The sequence below is a fragment of the Mustela nivalis genome (genome assembly GCF_964662115.1).
Source record: "Mustela nivalis genome assembly, chromosome: 11".
NCBI classification, from domain to species: domain Eukaryota; kingdom Metazoa; phylum Chordata; class Mammalia; order Carnivora; family Mustelidae; genus Mustela; species Mustela nivalis.
The window spans coordinates 16543896-16565079 of NC_139030.1; the positions used below are offsets into that span (position 1 = coordinate 16543896).

General features: G+C 38.9%; 1 protein-coding gene across 1 annotated transcript in view; it reads right to left on the reverse strand.

The window, feature by feature from the left end:
- Positions 1–21184, reverse strand: part of DPP10 (dipeptidyl peptidase like 10) — a 1373984-nt gene that overhangs the window by 954722 nt on the left and 398078 nt on the right. The window lies entirely within an intron of this gene.

Consider the following 21184-nt stretch of genomic DNA (forward strand, 5'->3'; position numbering starts at 1 on the left):
TCAAACCAAGACTTAATTAGTGTTGGCTCTCCCAGAAATGGAATCTTAAACCCCATCATTCAGAAGTCACGATTAGCACTAGTGAGGTCATCTGCCTATAGCTTCCTGGCCTTTCTTAAAGGAAAGTAATTTTGCAATAACCAACCCACTTTTTTGTCTGGTATAACTTTGTCGCTCCTGTTCCCTTCTGTCTATAAATGTCTCTCATTTTGCATAGCTCCTTGGAACTCTTTTCTATCTGCTAGATTGGATGCTGCCTCACTCAAACAAACTTTTGTTCAAAAACGCTCTTACAAAATTTTAATATTCCTCAGTTCATCTTTTAACTATGTGTGTGTGTGTGTGTGTGTGTGTGTGTGTATGTAGTAAAGTAAAAGTAGTTTTATATATATATGCAACATACATATATAACTACTTTTACTTTACTACATATATTCTTAACTATGTATATATAGTTATATATGTTATATAACATATATAAATATAAGTATATATGTAGTTAAATATATTATGAATTTATGTATTTAATTATATCACTGTAAGTTTCCACAGGTAACAATGACAGAAAGAACTGCTAATAAAAATAAGTTGATTACAGTTAACCTTATGTGGAGTCATACAATTGTATATAAACTTTACATTTTGTCCCTCTTAAATAAAACTTTTCCATACAACTAGCTTTTTGAGAATATCTGACCACTGTCAAAGGATGGAATTTTCACTATTCTTCATGCTTTCTTTCTTGTGTCTGTAAAAGTACTGTGCACAGAATATTCCCACTTGTATTTTCCAGAAATAGCACATCGGCATTGAAATGTCAAAGTAAACAGAAAAAAAGCAAATTTTATTTTGACTGTGACGATAAAAAAGATGAATAAATAAATGCAGCTTTTCCTACAAAATGGAAAAAACAAAGCCACTGCATGTGTGAATAAAAATCTGCTTTTTATTATTGTAAAATAAGAAAATGATGAAACTCAAGGTAAAAAAAAACAAAAACAAAAAACTCACATTTGAAAGCAGATTGCCGGAAAGGGGGCAAAAACAAAGTTGCATTCTGGCCTTTGAGAGGCAGAAAGATTCACCAGGAAAGAAAATTGTGGAGTGCTTTGAGAGCTCACATAATGGTAAGCTGTGCTTGTTCTCTACACCCCTCCCTACTCCCAGCTAAACAACTATATCTTTTTACAAAAAGATGCTCAGAGACAATAATGGATTAAACACTTGTGACCACATGAGTGCATAAACACACACACACACACACACACACACAAACACCCATCAAAAAATTAAATTAACAACTAAGTAGACCAACAAAATTGGTTTGGGGGAGACTTCCCACAATCAGGTATTATAGTAAATATGTTTACTGGATATAGACAATTGTTAACAAGCTAATGGACTTTAGTCATAATTATAGGTAGAACGGTAATTGTGACCTTGTCCCCACTATCAGAATCACCAAGGGAGGGCCTGAACTTCTTTAATACATTTACAGACAAATTAGCACCCATAATTGCTTTTCTCTTATGTAGAGATGCAACAATTGAAACATTACTGAATCATTTCCCCTAAAACATCTCCTGTGACCTCATTGGCACTGACTATAGTTAGGGTAGTCTAATTCCACATTAATAATTACATATCTCGGGGCACCTGGGTGGCTCAGTGGTTTAAGCCTCTGCCTTCGGCTCAGGTCATGATCTCAGGGTCCTGGGATCGAGCCCCACATCGGGATCTCTGCTCAGCGGGGAGCCTGCTTCCCCCTCTCTCTCTCTGCCTGCCTCTCTGCCTACTTGTGATCTCTCTCTGTCTATGAAATAAATAAATAAAAATATTTAAAAAAATATTAAAAAAAAATAATTACATATCTCTACACATTACCATGACCTGGTCAGCTTCCTGTCCTCTGTGGTCTTTCCATGGTTCCACTTTTGATGACTAAACCCTCATGTTTATTGTTTTTATAATCTTTTGTTTAAATCAGTTCAATGAAGATCAAGTTTCTATTTTTAGATCAGATTCAATTTAAACTTGCTCCTCATGTGAATCAAACGTGTTCAAATACGTTTCTGGAAGGGATGCCATTTCTCTAGCCCATTCTTTCGAGAAACCATGTTGCTTACCAGTTAAAGTTTACCTGGGTCAGATACACATCCTATAAAAACATTTCCCAAAGTATACACCCAAAAGCACGTATTTCTTACGGCTTTGAAGAAAAATACTTGCTGGTACATTAAGTGTGGGTGCTTCTACATATTTACCTCTATTTTAACATTCTCCCTGCCTATTACATGCTCTGAAATGTCATTCATTGACACTGTAAATGAAATTATATTTCCTATATGTTAACCAAGCCTAATTCACTTATTTCACTGTCAGTATTCTTTCAATTTACTTTCCTAGGACACTTCTGTTCATAGTTGATCACATGTTGCCCTTGGACTTCTTTGTCTAGTCTGTAATTTTACAAAGTTCAGACTTTAAACACTAAGTTTCAGTGACAATTTCTATGGCCTTTGCAACCTTTCTTCTTAATTACTCAGTGCAAAGTTTCACTCTACCCCTTTCATATGCTGCAAAATGCTAGACAGCAGATAGTCGTTAACTGAAAATGTTGTTATTCCATTTTTAAAGACAGAATTTTGATCTGCTCATTTCTGAATATTCTAAGTTTGTCCGCATGACTGCAGCAACTGCAAAGCATTTTGTACCCCACTTCTTTGAGAAGAAAGATTAACTTTGAATTTGAAGCCAAAAACAGCTCCCTAGGTAATAGACACACCATGATAATGTCTTTGCTACATTATAAATCACCTCCTTTCCTAACCAATAGAAGACCACAATTGTACATTTTTCTTTCTTTCCTTCCTCCTTTCCTCCCACTCTGCCTCCCTCCCCCCTTCCTTCCTTTGATCTTTCCTTCCTTCCCTCCCTTGTCCTTCCGTTCCCTCCTTATATCCTCCATTGTTTTGGCTACGCAGCACAACAGTCCACGCTTGCCACTACAGACTTCAAGGTCACTGAACTGAACATCTATCTATTCCTTCAGACTTACTACAAAAAAGGCAAAAAAGGCAAAAACCTTATTAAACTGATACATCTAATCATCCCAAACCCTGGGTCTGTGTTTTAGGTGGAGAAAACATAAAATTCACAAAATTCTTCAATGAATCATTCTTTTAAGCAACATATACTGGAGCATGTCTTCTGTTTATGCTAAAGCTGGTAAGAAAGTAATGGAAAACAGAGGGGGGGTAATTAGAGGGGTTGATAAACCATGAGAGACTGTGGACTCTGAGAAACAAACTGAGGGTTTTAGAGGGAGGAGAGAGGAGGGATGGGGGAACCTCGTGATGGGTATTTTGGAGGCACCTATTGCATGGAGCGCTGGGTGTGTTCCAAGATTCATAAACAATGAATCTTGGAACACTACATCAAAAACTAATCATGTATGGTGACGAACATAACACAATAAAATGAATTTAAAAAACAGAAAGTAATACTTTATGGAAAAAGTAGAAGATAACTTCTTTATGTTCAGAAAATATTCCATAATCCAAGAAAATCCTAGATCAATGACATACCTCGTGGGAAATAAGTATACGGGTTTGAGTAGCCATCTGAATGGTTCAGCCAGCATACAGGAAACAATCTGCAGGCATACAATTCACATCCAAGGCAAAGCAGGCTAAATGTATCCCTTCCAATTTTTATATCATCCCTTTCCTAGCTCCCAGAGCTTTCTTCTTTCATGACATTTTTTGCTTTGAGGAAGTCTCAGACATTAAATTCAAAACTAATTATATTCCTGGGTAAATTCTGTGGACGGCGAGATAGGCAGTCACTCTTAGAGCCTACTGGGCAGACTCGTGATAGACCTTACGCCAACAGATGAGATCACCAAAGCTCACAGCAGAAAGTACACATTTTTGAAGTTCTTGATAACAGCATCCCTCTTTATAAGCCTATGTTGATCTGACGATAACTTTTATACCTTCTACAGCATCAAGTTAACAGCACAGAGAAGCTTGTCAATGAACACATATTGAGCGAATCAAACCAAAACCTTCTCTCAGGACTATTTGCTGGAAAATATCACTACAGAAGGTTTACCTTCTATAATAAGAAAATTTTTTTCTTCTGTAATAAGAAAAAAAAAGATTTCACTTTTTTTTCCTTATTATTGGAATACATCTCTCCCTTATCTACAATAGCATGTCTATGTATAGAGTTCTTTCATTAGGCTTTTCCCCCCTGGTCTTCTGAAATTTTATTAAATAAGCCTTTTTACATATTTTTTATGGCATTTGGGTTTATGAATGCTAAAATTCAAGGTTCTTCATACAATGGTTCACTTTTTAAACTATTAATGACATTTCCAGAGTCTTCCTAGTAATAACATAATTCCTAATATTCTTTTTATTGGCCAGTATTCTAGGTAAGCATGGTTCTAATGATTAATTCTTAAAATTAAAAAAAAAACTAACATAAAACTGTAGTTTATCAAAAACACGAAAAGACTAAAACTTACTGAATATATGAGCTCTGAAAGCAGTCTGATGTCACAGAATCAGCTTTTGCCTGAACTTCACTCAAGGGAATCATGTATTTACTTCTTTGCCTTGTATAGAACTGAATCAAGGTAGAAGCCAATAAAGAACCCTCATTACCACTGTCATTCTGCAATCTCATCTTCAGTTCTGATGGGCTATCAATATCATGAGTCTTTCTTTCAATCTTTCAAAGGCACACAGCCCCCAACATTGTCTGCGGATTCATCATCAGTTATATGCTGTTATCTCAGTAATTGAAGAAGACTGTATGATTAGAATCTCTACAACAAAATGAGGAAAGACAATATTTCTTTCATTTCTCACTCTTAACACCTGGGTCATAAGCACAGATTGATTTGAGTTCATCGCATTATCCCTAGTACCACTTTCTCCCCTTAGCCTCTCACAGGTAAGGATGCTCTACCTAAACCTCCACAGAGATTTTTGATGGGAAGAAGCTGAGAAATTACCTCAGTTAGAAACTGCAGATAGTTATTCTGCTTTGAAAGAAATGGAGACATGAGTTTATATTTGAGCCACATTATCCCTTTGCTTTGGAAAGCAATCTTGTGGGTGATCCCACATACTTCTCCCTAGTCCACTTTCCATGTTGCTGTTCTGCTTTGAGTCACCAGAGGCTGTCCTTTACAGACTGGGTTTTGGTGATGGCTACCCTCTCTGGTTGGTTTCAGCTAATGGAAGACACTGGCAGGAGAACAGAGGATAAGAAAGAGAGAATATGGTATTTCTTCTCCTCCCTCCTTCTGGCAATGGCATTTTATTTGCCCTCTGGAAATATTTTTCGTACTGGGTAGCTCCTCATCCATTTTCATTTATCACTAGGCCCCCTTAACACTATTCCCTTAGCCATTATGATCTGGGCAGAGAGGTTAGGTACCAGTTTCTCTAAATTGTTTGTCCCTCGGGGCCTCATCATCCCTTGTATCCCTTAACCCCGAGTTAGACTCCTTGGCTATAATCTCCTTGCAGGTAGGGATTTGGGTCCTGTTCACTCTACCAGCCACAGAATAGTATCTGGCACTTAAAGGTTCCTAGGAGATGCCAATGCTAATAGCTCAGTCTAGGAAAACAAGATTTTAGGATGTTTACTTGTGTTTACTGCACACTAGATGTACTTAACAACTTTCAAAACCTAAAGACTGGGATACTCCAGAAAGGGCATAGATCCTGGCATCACAGTCCTGAAATTACTGCTGTCTTTCTTTCCCTTTTACCTTTGAGGTACTGTGGCCACTTCTCTGTGCTTCATTCAGTATCTTCATCTGATAATAATACTATTGTCAGTATTACATGAGAAAGTTCTGTAAACACCCAGCACTGTCTTTGGCACATTCCAACTAAATCCTACTACTCTTGCTTCAAGATGAATGTATTTTCAAAACCTGGCTAGCCTTCCTCTTTCCCACAGAGTAATAGAGCTGTTAAAAAGGACGGCCTCAGAATGGCCACTCAATCAAAATACCAAATGTTGAAAAGGTCAAAGCAGTATAGCTACCTTTATAATTCATAGATTATTGAATGCATTAACATTCCAATCCCTCATTCTTAAAGAAAAGATTATAATAAGGACCTCGAATGGCCACACATCAATCCTCTCCTATGACAATAGTTGTTCCTTTTCTGGGAAATGTAGAAAAGTAACCTCAGCTGACACTGAACTTCAATTTGGATGCCATACTGTGCTTCTGGTTTTGATAACAAATGGATACCCAGGAGGAGAGCAATAGGAAATAGGCTAGATGCTCACAAAAGAAAAAGGCTTTCAAATATGCTGTGGGTTAATTTCAACCAAACTGTCAGGTCTAGAAAATTATGTAATTGACATCCCTGCTTAAGAATATTTTGAGCTTTCACAAGGCTAGGCTGGGCTTTTTACACAGGCTTTAAACAAGCAATCAAGCATCTGCTTCCCAAATTAAAGAGCCAAAAGACTAACTGATGCGAGTTCATGATTACAATGTCAAATATTTCTTTGCAATTGTTGGACCATTTTCAACTCAATCAGTTTTATTTTTATTTTTCATGATATTTCCAGGGATAACATAGACTCATAATCACAGTCTGTTGGAATTATAAAGGGCTTTAGGGACCTCTTAACCCATCCCTCTCATTTTATAGATGAGAAAACTGAGGACCACAGAGGGTAAGTGGCTTGTCTAAGGTCACAAAGTTAGTTAGTGGCTAAGCCAGCATACCAATGAAATCAAGTTTAATTTCAAATAGACTGCTGTTGAAAATATTTCATACAAGTTCATTTTTTCTTCTAAATTTCTCTTTAAGAAAGAGCTTAATAACATCTATGATGAGAGAATTACAAAATAAGTTGTTTGGCTCATGTGAAGACAACTCTGAACATCACGAGAGATAAACACCTTAGTAGAAAAGAGCTGTGCTCCTGAAATCTGCTAAGGAAATAACCAGCATCTCCTCTCCTTCCCTCTAGCAGACACTTGGACCAAGACTTTGCAACAAGTTTAGAACACAGATCACTTAAATCAATTTACAAAGCAACTAGTTTTTTTGGAAAATCAAATTTGTCATTGCATAATAAGAGATTAAAATACAGTTACTTGAAGAACTGTGCATAAAAGATGCAAAATATTATCCTTTCGCACTGGCATAAAAACAATTGGGAAGGACCCTGTGCACATGGTAGACAACTCTAGTAGGAATAGCATGATATTTATCCTCTAGGCAAGTGTATAATCTGTAAAAGAGATGGATCAGCATCTAATTTGTGTTCATTCTAGTAGATATTAAAGCAAAGCGGTCTTCGGTTAGAGATACCAGTCCTAGGATGTTGGTTTCAGGACCTGTTTTATAATGTTTGCTTTGGCAGTCAAAAAGACATTTTATTTTGCTTGATAAAACTAAAAAAAATAAAAAGTGCAGAATATTGCCTATAAATGATTAACCTTCATTACCAGGAATGTATAAGCTATTTTTCTTTTCTGTTTTTGGCAATAATGAAGATTCCGTGTTGTCCTGGAGATGAAGGATTTTACTCTGGTTCTTTTCTCCCAAGCAAAAGATTATACTTAGTTCTGGATGTTTCTTCCCCAGGCATCAGAATGGAAAGGTAATTTCTAATTCGTCAAGACTGGTGGCCTTCAAATAGATTGGCTTGAGTTAGGCAAACTCTGCCAGTAATCTTGGAACTATTCTGACCTACTTCCTTAAGTATTAAAAACACACCCATAAAACTTCTTGATCTTTTATTTTCTGTTGCATTCCCATACTGCAGAGTAAATAAAATCAACTGAATAAATGCAGATTTTTTTTTTTTAAGATTTTATTTATTTATTTGACAGACAGAGATCACAAGTAGGCAGAGAGGCAGGCAGAGAGAAAGGGGGAAGCGGGGGAAGCAGGCTCACCGCTGAGCAGAGAGCCTGATGCGGGGCTCGATCCCAGGACCCTGGGATCATGACCTGAGCCAAAGGCAGAGGCTTTAACCCACTGAACCACCCAGGCACCCCGATAAATGCAGATTTCTAAAATGTAATCTCTTGTCATGTAGCTTACCTACCTTACCTACTATGCTAGCTATTTTTCTTCTGCTCTCCGCAGCTCTATTCTATTCTATTCTATTCTATTCTTTCCTATTCTATTCAGTTCTACTCTCTGACTTGGTATCCACAAAGCCTGGCTTCCATAGACTATGGATGCAAGTTCTCATACCTTCTGACTTCCTGTTGGGTTTAGCAGAGTCAAAAGACAGAAAGGTTGCCTTGCTGAGGTTCTTGTAGGAACCACATTTCTCTATGTCCAGAGCTCCTGATGGCTGCCCTCCCTTCAGGACCCAGCTCTCACTGGACTCTGGTAATATAATTTTCTTCCCTAATTCCTTCCTTCTAAAGGCAGGAATATCTTCTGACTGCTCTTGAGTCCTTGAGTGCCTCACATTTCTTAGATGGTTTCTTTAGCTTTGTCCTCATTTCTGTATATAGTACTCTCACAGCTTCCTTAATTTTTCTTTGGCTAACCCTTTTTTGCACGAGTCCTTTATTTCTCGCCAAAACACCGTTTGATAGGCCACAATTATTACGTATCTAATTTTTGTCTGTTTCCCATTACAAAAATTATCCTTGATGGCAGAAAAGGAAAAGCTTGCCTCTTTTTGCTAAAATCCTCAGAAAATTCTGATTGGTAGCATAGAGTATCTTGTTTTACTAAAAGCTGCCTTTAAAACCCTAATCAAGGGGTGACTGGGTGGTACAGCTGGTTAAGCCTCTGCCTTCAGCTCAGATCTTGGTCTCAGGGTCCTGGAATTGCGCCTTGAGTCCAGTCAGGCTCCCTGCTCAGCTTCTCCCTCTGCTTCTCCCTCTCCCTCTGTGTATACTTTGTCTCTCTCTCAAATAAATAAATAAAATCTTCAAAATTCATTAATCAAAATCATTTCAATGCACACAGCTTGTTAATGAGCTAGAATTACTTATGCCTCTGGTTTGGACTGTGATGACCAATGTATTTATTTCTTAACCAGGAAAAAAATGGTGATATTCAGTTTATATTGTACCCAGATAATCAATTTAAAAAAAAAGCCACTTTTTTTCACATAGGTCTGGCTTTTTGGTTGACTTGCTTATGAAAATTCATGCAGGGGGATTCATAATTTGCAGGAACCACTCTTCTGCATGTGCCTCTGACCATCCCCAAAGGATCTTGATTTCTTACTACTAAAATTTGGAATTTTCCATCAAATTTCATTTCTTTTAATAAATTACTTAGTCATGTGTATAATATAATATTTATTGAGCACCCACCCTGTTCTAGTCCTTTCTCTAGTAACTAAGATTATGGTGACATGGAAATTGGACACTTAAACCAATAAACACAGGAGTAACTTAGATAATTTAAGATAGAAATACATATTAGGAAGGAAGTAAAAGAGACAATATATTTAAGAAGTGGTTCAAAGAGACTTATGATAGAGTTGACAAGGAAGGCCTCAGATTCTACTTGATCTAAAACTGAAATAACCAGAAAAAGTCAGATGTGGAAAGCTCTAGGGCTGGGGTCAGCTGACTATGAGGGACCAAATCTAGCTCATCACCTTTTCTGTAAATAAAGTTTTATTGGAACAGAGAAAGAGTCATTCTTACCCATTTATGTATTACTTGTGGCTGTTTTTCTGCTACAATAGCAAACAGAGTTGAATAGTTGCAACAGAGACCGCATGACCTCCAAAGGTAAAAATGTTTGCCATCTCACCTTTTAGAGTAAAAGATTATTGGGCTTTGGTCTTGGGGAAGAACATTCCAAAAATAAAGGACTAGTTCCAAGTCTTAAAAGCAGGAACAAATTTGGACTACAGGCGGAGAATTGATAGAAGCCATATCTGGGGTATATCGGGTCAAGATAATGAAAAACACATTGGACTTTATTCTACATGGGGAATGAAACTACTTTGGTTTTTATTTCGAGAGTGAAATTATCCATATTTACTTTTGACATGTTATACACATTCTAGGAGATGTATTTCATATACAGATTTTTACCTCGTTTCTTCCTAAGACATTTCTAGCTAGCTAAAATTATTGGTTTCATTTGAGAGGTGAGGAAACTAAAGGCTAATATGTGAGTTTAAGTGACTGATCAGAGATCAAAAGGGAAGTGGCTGTGTCGGGATCTGCCCACATCCAAGGGGTTGGTGACTTCATGAGAAATGAGACATTTTACTTCTAATTGCCAGTTCTTGGTACACCAGTCCACACACTTGGGTTGCTCTCATATATAGAAATAATATAATTTAGAGAGTGGAAGGATAGTCTGCCCTCCTGAAGGCATCTTCTCCGTGTTTAGTGATGCCTGAAATTCCACTATTAGAAGGTCAACCATTTGGCAACCCTACCTACGTTACAGGATAATTGTTCTTATTCACTTTGTGCATTCAGACACTAACTTTTCTGAAGAGCAATTAAAGAAGTACAAGGCATTAAAATAAAAATAAGACAATAAGGCAAGAATAATTGTAGTCTTTCTGCCCTAAGGATAACTTCAGTGAAGGAACAAATGTATTTGGAAAGTTTTAGTTTGATGACACCCACAAACTTCCTGGTTAGGGTATGACAGAGAACCTTGAGAATAAGTACCAGCTCCTACCTTTCCTTATATCCTTTGCTCTTGGCTCAGACCTTGGCAAACTTCAGATGCTGAGGCTATGTTTTTAAAGTAAACGAATATCTTAAAGAGACAAATAATTCCAGATCAAGCACCGAAATGTAATGAATTCTTCTTGACTCAGAACTTGTATGCAAAATGTAAGTAGAATTATATGGTGAAATTTAAAAAGTCCAAATCAGACTCTTTCTCTCCTCTTGACTCTCTGACCCTACCACCTGCCAGCACATCCCCATGTGGGAAAGCAGGATTTGGCAGATCATATTAACAGAGCACTGAAGTGAGAGGGAGCAGAAGGGCAGGAGGGTCCTTCTGTTCAGGTTTGCTACATCCTCCTGCCATTGCTTTCCTTTTTCTCCCTTATCTGTGATCCTACTTACACACCATCCAGGTCCCTTTAGACGTTTTGTGCCCAAACTCCACGTCTGCAAAACCTGTGCTAACTCTTCTGAGGTGTGGCTCTGCCCTCACCTTTTGCTGGACAGCAGGTACAGCAGCAGCAGCAACTGGAGGAAGGAAGGAAGAGCTGAGAACTAAGCCAGGATTCTCACCTGGATCACTGCCAACAAACAGAGGAAGAATAAGAAAGGAAGATCCTTGACAGGAGAATGCACCTCTTATTCTAGAAAGTGGGAGCTCCAGGGGCACCTCAATGGTTCAGTAGGTTAAGTGTCTGACTCTTGGTTTCAGCTCAGGTCATGATCTCAGGGTCTTGAGACTGAGCCCTACACCAGCCTTCCCCACTCCTCTTTCTCTCTCTCTCTCTCTCAAATAAACAATTAAATTGTTGAGAGAGAGAGAGAAGAAAGTGGAACATCCAGCAACTTAGTCAGCATTCTTTGTAATAAGAGATATGGTAATGCCCAAATCTCTCTGATGTCTTCCAGTGGTTATTAGAATCTAGAGTTGCTGTATTCAATAAATACAGTGACCACTAGCCACGTGTGAGTATTGAACACTTAAAATGTACTAGTGTGACATCATGAAATGATAATATTTGAATATATTGGCTTAAATAAAATATATCATTATAATTAACTCCTCCTTATTTTTACTTTTTAAAAAGTGGCTATTAGAGATTTAAGTACATATTATGTATGTGGCATTGTACAGTCCTGCTCTAGAGAAAAAAAAATAAAGCTGGAGATCAAGAAAGGCTAAGAGATTGGGGCGCCTGGGTGGCTCAGTGGGTTAAGCCTCTGCCTTCGGCTCAGGTCATGATCTCAGGGTCCTGGGATCAAGCCATGCATCAGGCTCTCTTCTCAGCAGAGAGCCTGCTTCCTCCTCTCTCTCTGCTTGCCTCTCTGCCTACTTGTGATCTCTCTCTCTCTCTGTCAATAAATAAAATAAAAAAAAAAAAAAGAAAGGCTAAGAGATAGAATCTAAACAGAAGATGACTAAAAACCTTCACCCATAATTCTACCAAAGAATTAAAGAAAAGTTAATACCTGTTCTTCTCAAAATATTCTGAAAAATAGAAAAGGAAGGAAAACTTTCAAATTCATTCTATGAGGGAAGCAATGACTTGTTACCAAAATAAGCTAAAAACACTACACAGAAAGAGCACGACAGGTCAATATCTCTGATGAACATAGATGAAAAAAATCCTCAACAAAATATTAGCAAACTGAATCCAACACTACATTAAAAAAATCATTTGCCATGATCAAGTGGGATTTATTCCTAGGATGGAAGGGTAGATCAATATTCACAAATCAAGATGATTCATCACATCAACAAGAGAAAGGATAAAAACCATGCGATCATTTCAGTAGATGCGGAGAAAGCATTTGACAAAGTACAATATCTATGCATGATAAAATCCGTCAACAACATAGGTTTCGAGGGAACATACCTCAACATATATGAAAATCTCCCAGCTCGTGTCATCCTCAATGGGGAACAACTGGAAGCTTTCTTCCTAAGATCAGGAACAAGACCAGGATGTCCAGTCTCACCACTTTTATTCAACATAGTACTAGAAGTTCTACCCATGGTGGTCAGGCATGACAAAGGCATAAAAGACATCTAAATTGCTTAGAAAGAAATAAAACTTTCACTATTTGAATATGAAATGATACCGTGCATAGAATACCCTAAAGACAACCAAAAAACTACTGGAACTGATCAATGAATTCAGTAAGTTTGTAGGATACAAAAATAATATCTAGAAATTCATTACATTTCTAGACACTAATAACAAAAAAGCAGAGAAATTATGAAAATAATTTTTGGTACAATTTAAAAATTGTAATATTTTACAAATATAACAAAATAACAAAATACCTAGGAATAAACTAAACCAAGGGGGTGAAACACCTATATTCTGAAAACTATAAAACACTGATAAATTAAAAATGACACAAACAAATGAAAAGTTATCCCACACTCATGGATTGGAAGAATGAATATTGCTAAAATATCCATACCATCCAAAGCAATCCTCAGATTTAATGTAATCCCTATCAAAATACCAAAAGTATTTTTCACAAAACTAGACCAAATAGTCTTAAGATTTGTACAGAGCCATAAAAGACCCTGAACAGCCACAGCAATCCTGAAAAAGATGAAAACTGGAGATATCACAATACTGGGTATCAAGATATACGACAAATATACTTACTGGCACAAGAACAGACACATAGATCAAAGGAACAGAAGGGAGAGCCAAGAAATAAACCCAAAATTATGTGGTCAATTAATCTTTGACAAAGCAGGAAAGAATATCTAATGGGAAAAGATCTCTTCAACAAATGGTATTGGGAAAGCTGGGCAGCTACGTACCAAAGAATGAAACTGGACTACTTTCTTACACCACACACAAAAATAAACTCAAAATAGATTAAGGACTTAAATGTGAGAACTGAAACCATAAAAATCCTAGAAGGCAGCACAAACAGTATCTCTGATGTTAGTCATATCAGTATTTTTCTAGATATGTCTCCTGAGGCAAAGGAAACAAGCAAAAATAAACTATTGGTACTACATCAAAATAAAAATCTTTGCATAGCAAAGGAAACAATCAACAAAACTAAAAGACAACCTACTGAATGGAAGAAGATATATGCAAATGGCATATTTGATAAAAGTTAAGTATTCAAAATATGTAACTTATAGAACTCAACACACACACACAAAACCCAAATGAGAAGGGGAGAAGGCATGAACAGACACTTCTCCAAAGAAGACATACAGATGACTCACAGGCCCATGAAAGCTTTTCTCCTACACTAATCATCAGGAAAATGCACATCAAAACTACAAGGAGTTGTCACTTCATACATATCTGGATGGCTAAAATCGAAAACCCAAGAAGCAATTGATGAGGATGTGGAGAAAAGGACACTTGTGACCTGTGGGTGGGGATGCCAGCTGGTGAAGCCACTGTGGAAGAGTATAGAGGTTCCTCAAAACATTAGAAATAGAAATACCAGATGAACTAGTAATTCCACTACTGGGTATTTACTCAAAGCATACAAGAACACTAATTCATAAAGATGTATGAACCCCTATGTATATTGAAGCATTATTTATAATAGTCAAATGGTGGAAGCAGCCTAAGTGCCCCTCAGTAGATGAATGGATAAGGAAGATGTGGTGTATAGACATACAATGGAATCTTAGTCACGAAAAAGAATGAAATCTTGTCATTTGCAACAACGCGGATAGATGTACAGGGTATAACACTAAGTGAAATAAGTCAGAGAAAGGCAAATACCACATGATTTCATTCATATGCATAATTTAGGAAACAGAACAAAGGAAAAAAGAGAGAAACCAAAAAACGGACTCTTAACTATAGAGAAAAAAACAGATGGTTACGGGAGCAGAGATGGGAGAGTGAGTGAACAAGATGGACGAGATTAAGAGTACACTTGTCATGAGGAGCACTGAATAATATGTAGAATTGCTGAACCACTGTATTGTACACACAAAATGAACATAACACTGTGTGTTAACTATATTGGAATTAAAAATGGAAAAAATTAAGAGTAAATAAATAAATAACCCTCATCCAGCTTCCCAGTTTGAACATAGAAAAGACTCTAAACATCATTAATTCATTAATTTTCTTTCCCAAAGAGAATAATCCACTGGCATCTTCTGAAAGCTCACATCACTGGAAATCACCATCATTCCAAACCATTATTTGTCCTTAATTGGTATCCAATGATTCTGTTTTGTTCCCTCCAAGACTCTGTCAGCTTTCTAAAAGCAAGGAATGCACCCTAATACTTGTCTTTATCCATCATAATGTCTACTAAAACAATGACTCGCATAGGCACTCAATAAATATTGATCATCCGATTAACTGAAAAAGTTAAGGAGCAGAGTTTTCGAATAAATAGTTATTGAATTAATGGTCAGCTTAGTTGTGTGTGCATGTGTGTATGCCTGTGTGTGTTTATGTCAGTATAAGGCCCACAATATTTAGCATGAAGTTATTAAACATGGGTCCCTTCCTCCCAGCTATCACTCCTAGGGAAATAGTAAAAGCAATACAAAAGAGGGGTGATGAGCGCCATATAAGGATCCCACATTCAGTTTCCATTTCCAGCCAACAAACAAACAAACAAACAAAAGCCTCTTCCCACTAAAAGTGGTTCTTTTTCCTTCCCAACCTGGTGTTTTATAGTGGAGAATAACGTGAACCCCAGACAAAAGATTTCTGCCAAATATACTGGTGACAATAAATGCTTAGGTTTGAGACTTGGAGTGTCCCAGAACCATTCAGCCATGCTTTTCACAAGACTCAAATCTAGACTAAAGCAGAAGGGCTTTGAAGCAAAAAATGTATAGCACAGATCATACAGTACAGCAGGTAAAGGCAATTCCTGATCTATTATTGTAGGCATAGTGTGTCGAGGAGAAACTAAAGACTCATGGCAGAACCCAAAGTCTGTGGAGACATGACTTACTAAGTGCTTACTATGTTCTTACTCTCATTTTACAGATTAAGGAAATGAAACTCTGAGAAGCCCAGTCATCAGAGCTCCCATATCTAGCTTGTGATTTGGTTGGTACTCAAAATCAAGGGACGCCTATGTGACTCAGTCGGTTAAGCGTCTGCCTTTAGCTCAGGTCATGATCCTGGGGTCCTGGAATCGAGCCCCGCATCAGACTCCCTGCTCAGTGGGGAGTCTGCTTTCCCTTTCTGTCTGTTTCTGGGCTTGTGCTCTCACTCTCTCTGTCAAAAAGATACATATTTTTTTTTAAAGATTTTATTTATTTGACAGAGGGAGAGTGATCACAAGCAGGCAGAACAGCAGGCAGAGAGAGAGGGGGAAGCAGGCTCCCTGCTGAGCAGAGAGCCCAATGTGGGGCTTGATTCCTGGACCCCGAGATCATGACCTGGGCTGAAGGCAGAGGCTTAACCCACTGAGCCACCCAGACGCCCCCATAATTTTTTTAAAAAAAGTAAAAATAACCAAATAAAATAAAATAGGTCTACAACTGGTTTGCATAATTCCTTCTTTTGAATATGTGCATTATTACTTTTTTTTTAAGTATGATTTATGCCCAGCATGGAGCCCAATGTGGGGCTTGAATTTACAACCCTGAGATCAAGATCTGAGCTGAGATCAAGAGTTGGACACTTAGGGGCGCCTGGGTGGCTCAGTGGTTTAAGCCTCTGCCTTCGGCTCAGGTCATGATCTCAGGATCCTGGGATCGAGCCCCGCATGGGGCTCTCTGCTCAGCGGGGAGCCTGCTTTCCCCCCCTCTCTCTGCCTGCCTTCTGCCTACTTGTGATCTCTGTCTATCAAATAAATAAATAAAAATCTTTAAAAAAAAAAAAAAAAGAGTCGGACACTTAACCAACTGAGCCATCCAGGCACGCCATGTACATTCTTTTTGTACATAATTATTCGTAGTAGACTGCAGACCATTCTCTTCCCAGAGTGTTTGTTTACTCTTTATCAATGCATCTTTTTGTTTGCTTTAAGAAGGCCACAGTTAAATATTCTTTAAGGGATAGCTGTGATCAGTATCCAGACTATCTGAATCACGATTATGGCAGACATCACAGGGAAGACTCAGGTGAGCAGTGGCCTGCATGGCCTTCAGATTTCATGAGGCTTCACTGTGCTCAGGTAACTTACTGTATGAGCATGCTTCATGTATGTATCTCAATGCTGATGACCAGGGGAACTGCAGACCACCCCCCCGCCCCGAAACAGAATAACACAGATTGAACTCTACCCTGGGGCATAAACCAAGCATGTATTGCTTTGTTCTGTAAACTGGAGAACTGGTCTCGGTGAGCCCCAAACCATCTATTTGTGAGAGCAGAGCTGTGAGCGTTTTCATTTCATTTTGTGACAATCACCCAGTCTTTTTTTTTTGTTTTTTTTCTTTCATCTTGGAATGTTTATAACAGAAACAAAACAAACAAAGCAAGATGAGAATCCTAAAGACTATGGGAGTGGTCGTGGGGGTGGAGGAGGAAGTGGGGCTGGAGGATAAAAACATAGATGCGGCCTGTTTTCTTTACTTGAGTTATTATTCTTTAAAAAAAGGCACAGTTTGAGAAAAATACTGGAGTTTTCAAAACACAGCCAAGCAAGTTCTTGAGGACTTCTAACTGCCAATTTCTCTTGGTGTTGACGACTGGTTCCTGCAAACAACCATCCTGAAGAGTATGTAGACTTACACACTTCTCTATAAAATACTTGAAAATTAAGCGTAGGTGCTACCTGCAGGCGAAAGAAGGAGCCTGGAGTACTGCTCTTGCACAGAGATGAGGGTTCTATTTTGAACAGGTCTGATTTCAGTTTGGAGCCCTAGTAGAGAGGAACCCAGGGCAAAGCTGAGTGGTACCTGGAACAGTCCCCACAGGGCTTGGTAAGGCAGAGCAGAGATACCAGGCCCCCCAAATCCTCTTCTCTTGAGAGATTTTGTTCTTGAAAGCCTGCCCTGTGAAAAATGAGGAATCGGAGTCACTCATGCGAGTCCAGAAAAACACCTGATCTCTGCTACTCTGTTTCTGACAGAGAGTGTGTGGATCAGGCTTCATCGGTCTTTTAAACTGCAGTATTGAGGCGTCTGGGTGTCTCAGTCATTAACGTCTGCCTTCGGCTCAGGTCGCAATCCCAGGGTCCCAGAATCGAGCCCCACATTGAGCTCACTGCTCAGCAGGAAGCCTGCTTCTCCCTCTCTGCCTGCTTATGTTCCCTCTCTCTCTTTTTCTCTCTTTTTTTTTTTTAAGTTTTATTTATTTATTTATTTGACAGGCAGAGATCATAAGTAGGCAGAGAGTCAGGCAGAGAGAGAGGAGGAAGCAGGCTCCCTGCTGAGCAGAGAGCCCGATGTGGGGCTCCATCCCAGGACCCTGGGATCAAGACCTGAGCTGAAAGCAGAGGCTTTAACCCACTGAGCCACCCAGGCGCCCCTTGTGTTTCCTCTCTTGCTGTCTGTCAAATGAATGAATGAATGAATGAATGAATGAATCTGAAAAAAATAATAAACTCTAGTATTTATGTGATCGTTTCCTCAGAAGGCAGAATGGAAAGTGAGCAGAGGGTACTGGAAAGTCAGGACTGGTATGATGGTGGCAGCACTAAGACTGGAAGCTAATGCTATGGGGGAGGTGATGAGGATGGGGGGCAGTGATAACGATGGAATGGTGATGACAGGGGAGGTGGCAGAGGTGACGGTGGTGGTGGGGAGGTGGGGACAGCAGTAGCATTGGTGGAAAGAAGGTATGGAGCAAGAAAAACATGCACAGAGATGGGACAATAAGGATTTTAAACAACACCTCAATGGTTCCACAGTCATTCATTCCCTGACATATCTCCTTCTTCACCATGTTGATTCAGACTTTTTGAAACATTGCTCATCAATAGCCAAATTGTCATCATTTGTGGCATTCCTGTTTTCCCCACTCCAGTCCACTGAGATCTGAATACAAAATGTTATTTTGCTGTTGTTGCTGCTGTCAGGGAGGAGAGGCAGAGAATGTCCTTCCAGCCTCTCCCCTGCCATGAAACTTCATGATAGACCTCGGAGCATTAGCCTGTTTTCCTCCCTGTAGCTTCTGCTTTAAAAGAAATCTCTGGGAAAAAAAAAAAAATGCATCCAAAAGAGAAACCCAAGGATGAGAAAGACGTAGCAGACGGGGGCACTCATATTGCCGAGAAAATATTATCTCTTCTATTTTTAACATGATGCCCTTTCCGTTGTGCCTCTGTGTTATCAGAAAAGTCTTCTGGGGAAAACCTCTGGGCTAGTTTCATTGACAGGAAAGATAAGATCAATTGTGTGAATAAACTGCTATGGCAAACTTAAAGAATGCTAGCAAAAGAGGCTCAGAGGGAAACCCAAGGTGAGGACCCTTCTCTGTGTCACATCATTATCCATGTTTTTTGCATGCAGAGTTCCAAAGTGGGTATCAGCAGGGAATAAAGAAAATAACACCACTGCAGCAACATAATACTAACATCTATTTGCACACACACCAAGGGAATGTTGGATATGAAGAGTTGGAAATACTGATATTGCTGGAAAATATGACTATTGACTTAGTCCACAGGGTTGAAAAAGCTTGGATTACCCAGATTTGAGCAAGCAGCATTTAAATACCTTTTATCACTGTCTAAATCAGTGGATTGTGGAGGTTGGTCCAAGGATGACTCCTTCAAAATGCTAATTCTTGGGCATCATCCTCAGGATTTTTCATTCAAAATTGCAAACCTGGGGTGGGGCGAGGATCTCCTTGTTTTACTTGTAAACTCCTTCAGGAGGTTCTTACTCAGCCCCCGAGACTTGTCTGTATTCCAGAATTCAGAAAAAGCTGATGCAGAGGTTTTGTCCACAATGATAAATTTATCTGTCATCACTAACTGCTACTCTAGATAGAAATCACTCTTCATATTTATGATAATCAAGTAAACCAAAAGCAAAGATTGAGAGGAAGCAAAATAGGTGGAAAAAATTGAAATCTGGATAACATGAGAAACAAGGGCACATGATTTACCAAAATATGGGAGGAGAGTATGGAGCTGGGTTTGAGAAGACATTTCCAAGGTCAAGGAGTCTGAACTGTCAAAACCTCAACCAGTTTGAAAGGTCTACTCATCTTATAGAAAGAGAAGAGTCACGGTCCAAAAGGGGTTGGGGCTGGGGATAAAAGTGAGTATTTGTGAACAGGTCTTTGGGACCCCAGGGGAAGATCAGAGAGATTTCTGGAGGTTGGAGAGGGAGGAAAGAACAGCTTGTCTGGAAACAGCCATTCTCCCAGTGGGACATGCAGACCAACAGCAAGCTTATCTCCTGGGAACTTATCATGTGGGCCAAGTCTCAGGCTCTACTTCCCTCTGACCCTCTGAGTAAACTTTGGGTGAGGGGCCCAACAATCTATGTTTTAACAAGTCCAACATAGCAAAAGCTTGAAAAATCGCTGGGCTGAAGGACGCACAGTCAGCTGAGATGTGACCACCTTCAACTAAGCTGACCTGAGCGTTCATGTCCTTCTCCAGAGCAGTGCAACTTCTTCACATGTAGTTTCTCAGCTGTTTCCATGCAGAAGTTTTACGTTCACATAATTAACTGACCCATTCACGTGATGGTCATATGAAAAGGGACAATTTGCACCAAAGTCTTTTTTGGGTCTCCATATACTGCCAAACAAAGAGCTGCTTGCTCTGTTGAAAAGACAGTTTTTCTCGCATCTGCCACTTTTATCGGTTTCAAAAATATTAGAGTCAAATTTTAGCATCCTAATAGCCTGCAGCAGACGCCTGAGCGTTATCCAGCAAAGGGTTGGGGGAGAGACAACAAAAAGAAACTGAAGATATTAAAAGGAGAAAATTGATAACAAGATCAGTCAAGCAGGTTGTAGTCTTCAAACTGCCTTTTCACACGCAGGAATGGCCATAGTTCCTGTTGACATTTCCGAGTTGACAGTGATCAACTCAGACTTCCAAGAGCCAATCTATACCATACAATTTCACTCAATTTCAACATTACTGTTTGGCCGAATTATTCAAATTATTAGTATCATTGATTATTCACCTATCTGAAGCATGACAGTAGATGTGAAGAAATATATCAGAAGAATATAGAATGTAGCTTCTATTTTCCAACACCTAAGCAAGTTTGCTCAATTAGTTTTTAATTATAAAGATAATACATTAGTTCAAAAAACAGTCTTTTACACGTTTCAAGTCACTGTGGATTCTGGTGGTAAGGTATATAAAACAAATCCGTAAGCACATACATAAAGGTCATGTTATGTGTTGCTATGTGACCTGATGAAAGAAGAAGATCATGAAGGAGAGAAACCAGGGGTGGGGAGGGGGATGCAGTTTAGACCGGTAGTCAGACAACTCTCTGAGGAACAGATATTTGAACTGGGGGATAGAAGCTTCTCAGGAAGGGGAAATAGAGGTGCAGTGGTCCCATATAGGGGACAAGTGTGTTTCATATTAGGACCAGAAAGAAAGCAAGTGGGGTTGGAGCTTTGTGGCAAGGTGATATGCCAGGAG